This window comes from Myotis lucifugus, unplaced genomic scaffold, assembly GCF_000147115.1.
Source record: "Myotis lucifugus unplaced genomic scaffold, Myoluc2.0 scaffold_181, whole genome shotgun sequence".
In the NCBI taxonomy this organism is placed as follows: Eukaryota; Metazoa; Chordata; class Mammalia; order Chiroptera; family Vespertilionidae; genus Myotis; species Myotis lucifugus.
The window spans coordinates 433,019-446,296 of record NW_005871229.1 but is presented as its reverse complement, the minus strand read 5'-3'; the positions used below and the strand labels follow the sequence as shown (position 1 = coordinate 446,296).

General features: G+C 47.5%; 1 long non-coding RNA gene across 1 annotated transcript; it reads right to left on the bottom strand.

Annotated features, from left to right (window-relative positions):
- Positions 1-6,276: 6,276 nt before the first annotated feature.
- LOC106698446 lies at positions 6,277-13,207 on the bottom strand. Its single transcript, XR_002831146.1, has 3 exons — positions 12,845-13,207; positions 7,535-7,673; positions 6,277-6,526 (listed from the first exon to the last, which is right to left on the bottom strand). It is a non-coding gene; the product is annotated as an uncharacterized LOC106698446 (long non-coding RNA).
- Between the last annotated feature and the right edge of the window lie 71 nt (positions 13,208-13,278).

Here is a 13,278-nt window from a genome sequence, read left to right as displayed (position 1 = left end):
AATGAAACCTGCAACAGGAATTCTTTCTGCAACCGGTACCGCACAACAGCTTGAATACCTCCTCTGGTGGGAAGCTCAGTGCATGTCATCTTAGAAGAGCTCTCATTGTCTGAAACTAAGCCCAGAATTGCCTCCCTGTGACCTGTGAAGTCCCATTCATTCATACATGCATTCAATTGATATATTTTAAAAAAATATATTTTATTGATTTTTTACAGAGAAGAAAGGAGGGGGAATAGAGAGTTAGAAACATCGATGAGAGAGAAACATCGATCAGCTGCCTCCTGCACACCCTCCACCGGGGTTGTGCCCGCAACCAAGGTACATGCCCTTGACTGGAATCGAACCTGGGACCCTTCAGTCCGCAGGCCAACGCTCTATCCACTGAGCCAAACCGGTTAGGGCTCAATTGATATTTATTGAGCACCTGTTCTGTGCCAGGGTCCTTGTCTTCAAGGAGCTCAGACTCTAGAAGGGAAAACATAAGAAAACAGACAAGTATCACGTAATGGCACTGAGTTACACCCGAGGTGAGTCTTGGAGAAGTAAGGGCACGTAAAGGTGTCCAGTCCCCTCTGGCTGGGGGGGGTGGTATGGAAGGGACAGGTTTGCTAGGACCTAAGGATCAGCTGGGCTGAAGGGAAGTAAGGGGAAGAGTGTTTCTGGTTGAGGGAACAGCATGAGCAAAGGCCCAGAGGTCAGGAGGAGCATGGCCCCTTTGGGAAATGAAGCAGAATTCCATCTGCCGGGTGCACTGGGCGGGAGGGAGAGGTGGAGAGAGGTGACGCTCATCAGAGAGGCGGGGCCCGATCCCACTGCAGGTCTTGGCGTTGGGGAGACTCAGGTGGGACCCCTGTGGGGCTGCTCCTGTGTGAGCCAGGCCCGAGGCAGGAGAAACCTGGGTGCCCCCAACAGGCTTGCCTTGGGGCAGAGAGGGGCAGAGGGCGGAGCCATCCACAGGGCAGCTGAGGGCAGCCTGAAAATGTCCCCGCAGCAACGGGGTTGAGAGCATGGCTGTGATCAAAGGACAGAGAAACACAGACATTCTGTGCCCCTGACAGAAGGACACCGCCTTGGGGTCTTGCCAAAAGGGTCCAACTTGAGTCTGATCGCGCCCTGGAGCCAGCGGGCAATTGGCAGGAAACTCAGAGACCAGCAGGACGAGGAGGGGTACTGTGAGCATTTCGTGGGCAAAATCAGACTGGGAAACTCCACCGGTCAAATGGCTCCAATTCTTCAACAGATAAATGACAAGAAAAACTAAGAGATGGTGGGAGGACTTGTAGATTAAAAGAGACTTAAGAGGTATCAGGTTAGAAAAAAATGGGCCTAACTAACCAGTGTCTAGGCCAGTGATGGCGAACCTTTTGAGCTCGGCGTGTCAGCATTTTGAAAAACCCTATCTTGCCAAAACCGGTTTGGCTCAGTGGATAGAGCGTCGGCCTGCGGACTGAAGGGTCCCGGGTTCGATTCCGGTCAAGGGCATGTACTTGGGTTGCGGGCACATCCCCAGTGGGAGCTGTGCAGGAGGCAGCTGATCGATGTTTCTCTCTCATCGATGTTTCTAACTCTCTATTTCTCTCCCTTCCTCTCTGTAAAAAATCAATAAAAATATATTTAAAAAAAAAAAAAAGAAAAACCCTATCTTAACTCTGGTGCGGTGTCACATATAGAAATTTTTTTATATTTGCAACCATAGTAAAACAAAGACTTATATTTTTGATATTTATTTTATATATTTAAATGCCATTTAACAAAGAAAAATCAACCAAAAAAATGAGTTCGCGTATCACCTCTGACACGCGTGTCATAGGTTCGCCATCACTGGTCTAGGGTGAAAAAAACACAAGGAAATTATTCCTGTAAAAGTTCTAATAGCAGTTGCTTGCAGAGAGGGGAGGGAAGGGCGTGATTGGGAGAGGACACAGAGAAGGGGGTGTCAGGCAAAGTTCTATTTCTTAACCCTGGTGTTAAGAAATATAAGGGGCCTTAGCTGATTTGGCTCCCTGGATAGAGCATTGGCCTGCAGACCAAAAGGTCCCTGTTTGATTTGGTCAAGGGCATGTACCTCGGTTGCAGGCCCTTCCCGGGGCCTGGCCTGGGCCCTGGTCAGGCGCAGGTAGGAGGTAACCAATCAATGTGTTTCTCTCACATCCATATTTCTCTCTGTCCTTCCTCTCTCTAAAAATCAATGGGAAAATTGCCTTAGGTGAGTATTAAAAATAAATAAATAAAAAGAAATATAAGAGTATTTGCCTTATAATAATTAACTGAGTTGTACATTTGTTTTGTATGTTTTTCTTTTTGTCTTATTTTACAATAAAGGGCTTTGTTTTTATTTATTTTTACTTTTAAAAAAATATTTTTATTGATTCCAGAGAAGAAGGGAGAGGGAGAGAGAGAGAAACATCAATGATGAGAGAGTATCATTTATTGGCTGCCTCCTGCACGCCCCACACTGTGAATCGAACCCACAACCTGGGCATGTGCCCTGACCAGGAATCAAACTGTGACCCCCTGGTTCATAGATCGACACTCAACCACTGAGTCACCCCAGCTGGGCAGGTTTGTTTTGTTTTTTAAAGTGAGCTCAGGAGCCAGCCACCTGGATTCAAATCCCGGCTCTGCCACTTACTAGCTGTATCATCTTGGGTAAGTTTTAAATCCCTCTTGGCCTCAGTCTCTTCATCTGTAAAATGGGGATGATGTTATAGGTTGTTTTGAAGGTTAAACAAGTCAGTGCCTGGCACACAGTAAGCACTGAAAACATTTTTGCAATTATTATTGCATTGTTATTCCCTATTTCCCTACCCCTCTCTCCGTGTGTCCTCAAGCTTCTGTGATTCCCCTCTCAAGGAAAGGGAAGGGAGAGCAGACATAGCATTCCTTAATGGCTATGGTAAGTGACAAGATAGTCCCAGCTTAAATCTGGGATCTGGCTCTATGGCCAGGGAGTGATTGTCCCCACAGAATGGTCCTACAAGGTGGCCCCGGTCCTGTGGACTGTGCCTGAGGCTCAGGTTGCAGGAATAGAATATCCCTTCACTCCTCTGGAGGGGCCTGCCACCTGCTCCCCTTCTCTGCTGATGCCTGTCTTTCCCAGAGCGAGGACAAAGGGACAGAGTATCATGAGCGAGGCGTGAGCTTTGGCGGTTACGCTCCTTGGTTCTAATCCCAGCTCTGCCGCAGAAGGGAGTTAAGGGATGTATGTGCTGAGAGTCCCTCTTCCTCTTTGAGCCTCATTATCCCTTAATGATAATAATTGCACCTCCCTGGGGGCTGGGGTTGTGATGAAATAATCCATGTGTGATGCCCGACCCAAGGCCCTCACACACTCTGTTCTCTCGTCGTGGAGGGCTTTTCCCTGCATTCTGTGAATAAGCTGGATCCTTCTCTATTCTTGGGGCTCAGATTAAATGTCTCCTTGACTCCTATTGAAGGAAGGAAGCCACTGCCACATCTCATTTGCATTTTTAAAGCATATATGAAAGTTATGGCCCTAGCCGGTTTGGCTCAGTGAATAGAGCGTCAGTCTGCGGACTGAAGGGTCTCCGGTTCGATTCCGGCCAAGGGCACAAGCCCAGATTGTGGGCTCCATCCCCAGTAGGGGGCGTGCAGGTGGCAGCCGATCCATGAGTCCCTTTCATCATTGATGTTTCTATATCTCTCTCCCTTCCTCTCTGAAATCAATAAAAATATATTTTAAAAAACATTTGTGGCAAATAACACAAATATCAACATTTCTTTAAAAGAAGAGAAAGTTATGACCTGATGTATTTATTATATTGCAATATATTTCTATTTATCTGCTTGCTGTTCGATGCCCCGTCCCTCACGAGAGTATAGGCAGAGACCATCTTCACGTTGTTCACTGCAGCGTAACTCCAGTGTCTAGTATGCACTCGGCAATTATTTATTGAATAAATGAACAAAATCCACAAATATATAAATGATTGGCTTAAACATTTTTTTTATTGATGAGAGAGAGAGAGAGAGAGAGAGAGAGAGAGAGATAAGGGGGAGAGAGACACATCCATGAAAGAGAAACATTGCCCGGGAATCAGCTCACCCGGAGCCGGGTGCGGAGGAAGGCAGGGTCTGTGACTGCGCCCTCAGCTGCAGGAGGGCTGCAGGCCTGTCCCTGGCGGCTCCCTGACCTCCGGTCTCCCTCTGCTCCATGTCCGTCCAGGCCTTGGGGACCATTTCCTTGCGCTGCAGGGGCTTCAAAGTTGCAGGCAGGGCCCTGGAGTGGGAAGGAAAGGACTGGGAGTTGGACAGACCTAGATTCTAGTCTTGGATCAATCATTTACAATCTCTGGGACCTTGAGCCAGTTGATGAAGCTTCGGTTTTCTCTCCTGTTCAAAGGACAACAACAACATTAACAACAACAACATATCAACCTGGAAGAGTTTTAGTGATCAAATCAGGTAACAGACACGAAAGTCCGATGTGAGTGTTGTCACTGGTATGAGTAGCTACAGTGCTTGAAACAGCCACTGAGAACCAAATCCGAGGGTGAAACTGGCGTTCGGGGGAGAGACGGCTGCATTTCTGCCAACATTCATTCTCCCCATCTTCCTTAGGAATAAAACTCCCAATTTCTATCATGTTTCGAATCAAGACTACATTTCCCAGCCTCCCTTGCTTCTTGTAGCTGGAGCCTTGTTTGTGCCCAAGTTCTGGCTAATGAGTAGAAGCAGGTATGTGCGATTTCTGCTTACGTGTCCTAAGAAGGAGAGGCCTGGCTCCCCTTGCCTTTCTTCCTCCTTGTTGCCAGCTGGAATGTGACCCGAGGCCTGGGCTGGAGCAGCCATTCTGGACCATGAGGAAGGAGTCGGTACTGAGGATGAGGAATAACCTATAGGAGGGGCCGGGCCCCTGAGCCCGGCTGGAAGCCACCCCCAAGCCTTGGAGTGCCTCAGTCCAGACGCCTTTAGAAGGGAGAGAGAAAACGTGTGTCATTACAGCCATTATTACTTTGAATTTTTCCTGCAACCAAATTTAAATATGACTCATGTACTCCAGAAAGGAAGAGTTCACACAGGCGTGATGTTTTATTTTTAATTGATAAACACTTACATAACACCTGCTGTGTTGCTGGCATTCTATTAAGCCCTTCCCAAATATTAACTTGTTAATTCTCATTATAACTCGATGAGATAGGAACTACTATTGTGCCCATTTTACAGGTAAGTCTTGGAAATTACATGGAAAAGGGCAGGAAAACAGTTCTTGAAATGTTCTCTTTTCAGTTCCTGCCTCTGTCAGTTCTTTCATTCAACAAATATTAACTGAGCACAGACTATCAGCCAGGTCCTCTTCTGGGTGTTAGGGACAGAAAGACAGACTTGATGACTGGTCTCCGGGAGCTTAGTCTAAGCTGCACTGTCCAGTAGCCACCGGCCACTTAGGCCTGTTTAAATTAGTTAATGTAGTTCCCTAGACATACCAGCCACATTTCTTTTATTTTTATTTTTAAAATATATTTTATTAATTTCAGAGAGGAAGGGAGAGGGAGAGAGAGATAGAAACATCAATGATGAGAGAGAATCATTGATCGGCTGCCTCCTGCACACCCGCTACTGGGGATCAAGCCTGCAACCCAGGCATGTGCCCTTGGCCAGAAACAAACCTGGGACCCTTCAGTCTGCAGGCTGATGCTTTATCCACTGAGCCAAGCCGGCCAAGGCCCAGCCACATTTCATATGTTCGATAGCCACACGTGGTTGGTGGTTACTTTACCGGATGGTTCAGATGTGCTGTGTTCCCATCATGGTAGCAAGTTCTGGCCTGAAGGCACAGCTGACAGGCCCTGGCTGGTTAGAGTGTTGTCCGGATACACCAAGGTTGGGGGTTTGATCACTGGTCAGGGCACATACAAGAAAGCAACCAACGAATGTGTAAATAAGTAAAACAACACGTTGATGTTTGCCTCTCTCTCTCTCTTTCTCTCTCTCTCTCTGTCTCTCTAAAATCAATTTTTAAAAAATTTAAAGGGACAGTTGACAAACTGGCCATTTACAATCCAATAGGCAACCTCTGGTTATTCTATTTCTTCTTGCTGCTTCCCTAATTCGCCCAGTTCTAGGGGAGAGCACGGAAAAAGGCAGCTGCTTTATTTATTTGTGGGTGATGGTTGGCTTTGTGTGAAGTCCTCTTCATTCATCATCTCACCCTACTTTACAGAAGAGGAGGCTGAGGTTCAGAGAGTACACCTATAGTAGATAAGAAAAACTGCCCTTGGTGTCCCTGGTCCTCACCACAATTCAGAGTCTGGGAGATGAGGAGAACAGCTCACACACGTGCTTGCGATGGTCAGTGGGCACTCTCCTGAAGGTGGCTCTATGTGATCTGCATCCTCACCCCAGGAGACGACAATCCTCACCTCGTTGGCAGGTGAGAAACCACAGAGCAGAGGGGAAGTGACTTGCCCAAGGCCATCCAGATGGGAAGGCCTGGGAGTTTCTGTCCTTATTCTGGGCAGCTCTGGGCCTGGCTGGCGTCTTCCCTGTGACTCATATCCTCCTGGGGGAAGTAAAGGAACGCCAAGTCCATTCTCCCTCCTGGGAAGTTCGAGACCCAGCCAGGTCTCTCTTGGTCCAAGTTGCCCACTGGCCAGGGCCAGGCAACACCGTGGTTCCCCGCCTCCCTGGTGGCGCCGGTCCCCCTGCTGTCCCCGCACTAGAGGCCCCGGGCTGGGACACTTGGCTTTGGGACCAGACCACCCACTTTCGAGTCCCAGGGCTGGCAGGGCTGGCTTAGCAGAAGGCAAGGCTGGCCTCCGCCCGCTTTCTGTGTTTACCTTTTGAACTTTTATTGTGAGCTTATCTTTAAGGGGGAAAATATTCCATAGCCTTAAAATAGGCCAGACTTAATTAATAGCATGCTTTGTTCTCCTGATCCTTATCTGCACAGGAAGACCCACCCCTTTTCGGTTTTGTGGGTCAAGGTGAAACTGCCTCTGGGGGCTCACCAGCAGCTGTTCCTTTTCCACGTTTGAACTCCGGTTCCCTTTGGCTTCTCCCTCCCCTGAGTGGAAGGGTTTTTCCCAAATCCTTAGCCTGAGCCCTTCGCCGAGGCCTTGGCCAACATGACACGCTATAATTATTTCTAATAGAAAGTGGAGCTAGGCTGTGGACCCGGGTCTCTATGTCTCCGAGCACCCACAGCTAATATTCATTGAGCACTTAGCTATGGGCTCAAGAATCCCATGTGCTTTTAAAACATGTCCTTTTTATTTTCCTTGTGTAGAATGTCTTATTTCTCACAGTCCTATGAGGTACATACAGTTATTCTCTCCATTTCACAGATGAGGAAACTGCGGCTCAGAGAGGTGAATACATTTATCCAAAGTCACACAGTGGTTAATGGTGGAGCTGTGATTTTCATCCAGCTGTGCCTGATAGGTAGCCTGGCTCAGAGGAAAAGTAGTAAATTAAGAGCCCCCCCCCCCCAAAAAAAAACCACACAAAAAACCCCAAAACCAACACCCTCCAGATTGTGGTTCCTCAAATGTGTGGGCAAATCACTTACCCCTTCTGGACTGCAGCTTTGCATCTGCGAAGTGGAGATACTGTGTCCCCAGCTCCGGGAAGTGGCTTGAGGATCACGTGTCTGGGACCAGGGCTATGGAGAGCCTGCTCCATCAGGGCCTGCATTTACGTGCTTGTCCCTGTCTGTATGGAATTCTGGTGAATTTTATCTTTTTAAAATTCTTTTCTGAGTTTTCCACAAAATGCTTATCTTTCTTCCATAAACAGAAAGTAATTTATATTCATTTTGAAACTATCTCATTTAATCTTTACAACTGTGAGGTGAATCTTTAAAATTTTTTTTAATTTTTAATTATTTTTCATTATAGTTAACAGACACTATTATATTAGTTCCAAGTGTACAACATGGTGATTCGACATTTATATGCCTTAGCAAGTGATCACCACAATAAGTCTAGTGACTCTGTCACCTTGACTTACGTTATAACTGGAAGTTTGTACCTCATAATCCCCTTCCCTTTCTGTTCAGCCCCACCTTCTCCCCTCTAAGGTGAGGGGATGATCTTAGTATTTGCATTTTAGGAGAGAAGTGATTAGAGAGAAAAGGAGTGACAGAGCTGGGAAGCCCCTGAGAAAGGACCTGAACCCAGTTCTGTATGTCTGTCCTTGTCATTCCACGAAGGACAAATCCTCCGTTCTGAGGGGATGCTGAAGGGATTGAAGCTAATTTTTAAGTAGACTTTATTTTTTAGGTCAGTTTTAAGTTCACAGCAGGTACATAGTGTTCCCACATTACCCCACCATCCACTGCCCCCACTCTCTATACCCCTGCCAGAGTGGGACATGTTGACAACTAATGAACCCACACTGACACATCATTGTCTCCCAAAGTCCAGTTGACATTAAGATTCACTCTTGGTATTGTCCATCCTGTGAATTGGACAAATGGACTTGGACACATATCCACATCACAGTATCACACAGAATAGTTTCCTGCCCTAAGGATCCTCTGTGCCTGCCTGCCTCTCCCTCCCGCCCCCATAGAACCCGTCATACAGTCAGAATCCTAAGTATGTAGCCTTTTCAGATGGGCTTCTTTCACTTAGTAACATACATTTAAGGTTCTTCCATGTCTGTTCATGGCTTGATAGCTCATTTCTTTTTTTAAAAAAATTTAAATTCTTTATTGTTCAGACCTAGCCAGTTTGGCTCAGTGGATAGAGTGTTGGCCTGAGGACTGAAGGTTTGATTCTGGTCAAGGGCACATGCCCAGGTTTTGGGTTCATCAATGATTCTCTCTCATCATTGATGTTTCTATCTCTCCCTCTCCCTTCCTCTCTGAAATAAATAAAAAAATATTTTTAAAAAAATGTATGTATTGTTTAAAGTATTATATAAGTCTCCCCCCCCCATTGACCTCTCCTTGGCTGCTCCTACCCCCCAGTTCATTTCTCTTTTTTAGCACTGAGTAATATTTCAACGTCTGGGAAGTTATTATAGACTAGAGGCCTGGTGCATGAATTTGTGCACGGATGCGGTCTGGCCAGCTTGCCCTGATCAGTTCCACTGGGGCCTGGCCAGCTCAGGGGAGGGGACACAGGAGGCTGGCCAGCCAGCCCCGCCCCCTGGTTGAACTCCGGGTGGATGGGGACAATTTGCATATTAGCCTTTTATTATATAGAATTATTTATTCATCACCTACTGAAGGACATCTTTGTTGCTTCCAAGTTTTGACAAATATGAATGAAGCTGCTGTGAAAAGACCATGTGCAGGTTTTTGTGTGGATATAAGTGTTCAACTGCTTTTGTTAAGTACCAAGGAGTTCAGTTGCTGGATCTCATGGTAATAGTATGTTTAGTTTTGTGGGTTTTTTTAAACATTTTAAAAATATGTTTTAAATTTGAATTCTGAGATAGAGAGAGAGAGAGAGAGAGAGAGAAACATCAATGATGAGAATCATTGATCCACTGCCTCCTGCACGCCCCCCATTGGGGGTGGAGCCAGTAACCCAGGCATGTGCCCCGACCAGCATGTGCCCTGACCAGGAATTGAACCGTGACCTCCTGTTCATAGGTTGACGTTCAACCACTGAGCCACGCTGACCAGATGTTTGTTTGTTTTAAATATATTTTTATTGCTTTTAGAGAGGCAGGGAGAAGGAGAGAGAAATAGAAACATCAATTATGAGAGAGAATCATTGATTGGCTGCCTTCTGCACGCCCCACTCTGGGGATTGAGCCTTCAGCCCGGGCATGTGCCCTGACCGGGAATCGAACCTTGATCTCCTGGTTCATAGGTCGATGCTCAACCACTGAGCCACGCCGGCCAAGAGAGTATGTTTAGTTTTGTAAGCAGCTGCCAAACTGTCTTCCGAAGTGGCTATACAGTCCCACCGGCAATGAATGAGAGTTCCTGTTGCTGCACAGATTTGAAGTAATTGTTATGTACAGCCAGCCCCAGCTGAAGGAGGTGGAAATGCAGCCACTGACAGTGTCCGTGGTGCTCACGTGGGGATGACCTTGCCCAGCGGGCAGGAGGGATCGGAGGCTGGAGCCCATTGACTGTAGAGAAACGACCTGGGCCCGGGGCCACTTGGGGACTGACCACCTTCTCAGCTTTCCCAGAGCTCAGGCTCACTGCCTTGTGGAGAGCCAGCCCGGAGAGCAGTCCTGGGGCTATTTGGGGACTCCTGTAGGTCAGCATCTTTGGCTATAATTCTGCCTTGGGGTCAGATCCTCTAGTCTGATTTGGCAGCTGCAACCCTAACCCCTTTGACCCCACCTCCATCCCAGCCCTGAGTCCTGCTCTTAACATCCCTTCAGCTTTGAGAGAAACTTGATGCCCTGCCCCAGTCACCCCCTACCCCCGAGGGGACTATCCCTGAGCCAGACCTCTCAGATGAGACATCATTCTGGAGGCAACAACTTCTGCTTGTGGGAGCAATGCCTGCCATTTGAAAACTGCCGGCCTCTGTCTGTCTGGGCTTCAGTTTTCTCAGTTATAAACGGGGAGAGTAAGTTATGGGGCTTTCTATGGTGTAATAATCTCAAGAGATAAGGCAAGAGAAAGAGCTTGGGGAATTGGGGGCCCAATGCTTCTGTTGGCAAAGTCCTCAACTGGTACCACCCATTTCCCTAGCCCCTGGGTGAGAGGGCACAGGGTGCGGAAGACATTGCCACTCTCAAGGGGTACAGGGTCCTTCAGTAGGAAGGAGTTTGAGGAGGCCACACCTTCAGTGACTTTACTTATCATGGGCTCCGGGCATTCCTAAAAAAACAGCTCTGGGTGCAAGTTGCAGAAAGCAAAAACTCACGGCCCCTTTAATTCCAGGAGAACTATCAGGTGAGCTCGGGCCTGTGCCAGGGACTATTTTAATGACTATTCTATTCTAATGTACATTGAGGTGTCTTCCTCTTCTTCCTCCTCCTCCACCTCCTCCCTCTTCTTCTTGGTAACAGCTTTATTTAGATATAATGCACATACTATACAATTCACCCATTGAACATATTTAACATGTACAAGTAAATGATTTTTAGTATATTCACAGAGGTGTACACCCATCACCACAATCAACTTTAGATATTTCTTCACCCCAGAAGAAAACCCATACCCTTTAGCTATCATCCCCCAATTTACTCGTTCTTCCAGCCCAGGCAACCACTAATCTACTTTCTATCTGTATAGATTTGCCTATTTGGGACATTTTATATAAATGCATTAGTACAAGTTGTGGCCTTTTATATCTGGCTTCTTTCACTCAGCATAATGTTTTCAAGATTAATCTGTTTTATAGCATGTATCAGTACTTCACTATTATTTCTGGTTGAAAAATAGTCTATTGTATTGGTAGACTGCATTTTGTTTATTCATTCATTAGTTGATGGACAGTTGGGTTGCTTGCACTGTTTTCATTAATTAAAATTTTTTTCAATTACAGTTTACATTCAATATTATTTTGTATTAGTTTCAGGTGTACAACATAGTGGTTAGATATTCATATTCTTTACAAAGTGTTCCCCCTGATAGTTACAGTCCCCATATTTCCTATGCTGTACTTTACAGCCAGGTTGCTCCCACTTTTTGGCTGTTATAAATAATGCTGCTATGAACATTGGTGTATGTTTTTGTGTGAACATATGACTTCATTTCTCTTGGGAGAAATGGAATGAAATGGATGGTTGCATTACCTTATCTTATCCTACATCCATCCTTTGAAGTAGGAACTATTATTATGTTTTTCATAGCTGAGAAAACTGAAACTCAGAGAGGCATACTCCTTGCCAAGGCCACGCAGTAAGTGGTGGGAGAGGGTTTGGAATCCAGGCCGTGGAACTCAGATCCCACGCTCATCCTGCCTCCAGGGTCTCAGAAATTTCATTTTACTTGAAAGGCAGCCTTAGCAGCTGAATCTCAAAAATGGGCCCGAGCGCTTCATTACAGAGGCAGGTATAGAACCTGAAGGGCCCAGTGGGGTTGGCCACGAATCTTGTTCACTTCACCCAGTGACCAAGGGCACGGAGGCTGAGAGAAGGCTTACAGTTAAGGCCTTTTGAGGAAGGTTTAATCCATTCTTGTGAGTTTTCTCCTGAATTAGGCTGCCTTGAGGATAAAGTAAACGTGAGCTCCTGGACGCAGTGTAGTATCTGGTTAACTGCCTGGGGTGGGTGGGTACGAAGCCCCATCACCTCCGCTCTGGGGGTTATTTAAGCTCTAACTTGTCAGGTTCCTCCAAAGATGACAGTTTTCAGAGAGAAGAGAGTGGGATTAGAAACCCAAGTGCAGGGCCCCAGGGAGGGCTGGGAGGGGAACCGTGACTGTGGGAGGAAGCAAGTCCAGATCCTTGCAAAACAGGTGGGAGGAGGGGGAGGGGAAGGACCAGAGGGAACAGTCCAAGTTACTCCTGTGTGACCTCGGGGGCGGGGAAAGGAATGCTGATGCATTTAAACCCCCTATGGAGGGCGGGAAGGGCTAAAAAAAATCCAGCCCTATCGATACTCTCCATTTCGGCGCCCCATTTTGTTCCTTCATAGCCCTCACCATTGTTCTAACTACATAATTAATGGAATCGTGGGACTGTGAGTCTCATGCAGGATACCCGGCGTGTTTTTGTTCGCCAAATTTAACGGGGCTTCCTGTATTTGATCCGCTAAATCTGACAACCGTAGACGTAGGGTCTCTATAAATATTTGTGGAACAAGTAGGTAAATGGGTGCTTGCCTTGGCTGTGCTCTCAGCTCGCTGCGTGACCCTCCGGGCAGCACTCGGGCCTGTGTCTGTGTCTGTCTGTGAAGTGGGAGTTCGGGCAGCGATCGCAGCGCACGGATCGCCAGTTACGAGAGAATGACTGACCTGTCCGGAGAGCCGCCAGGGAACTCCGGTCCTGCGGGGCGGGACCTCAGGACCGGGCTCCGCCCGCAACTCTTCCCTCTCGGGCTGGGGAAACCCCGACCCCGCCCCTCCGACGCCGGGGCCGTCCCGAGGCCGTCGCCTTGGTGACCAGGGTAGCCGGGAGCCCCTCCCCCACAAAGCCACGCGTTTCCGCTGTGTTGGAGCATTCCGATTGGATGGCCGTCTGGACGCTACCACCAGCCCCGAGCCCGCTAAGGGGCGGGGGCGGGGTCTTCTCCTCGTGGGACTCTGTCCTGAAGGTCGGTGCATGTGCCTCTCTATGGGAGGATGGATTTCCTGAGTCACGCGGGGAAAAAGACTCTCAGGTCGGAAGAGTGTCCATTGCTTTTTCTAGAGCTTACGTTCATGCCTCTCCCCAAGAAAGAGGGTGAGGG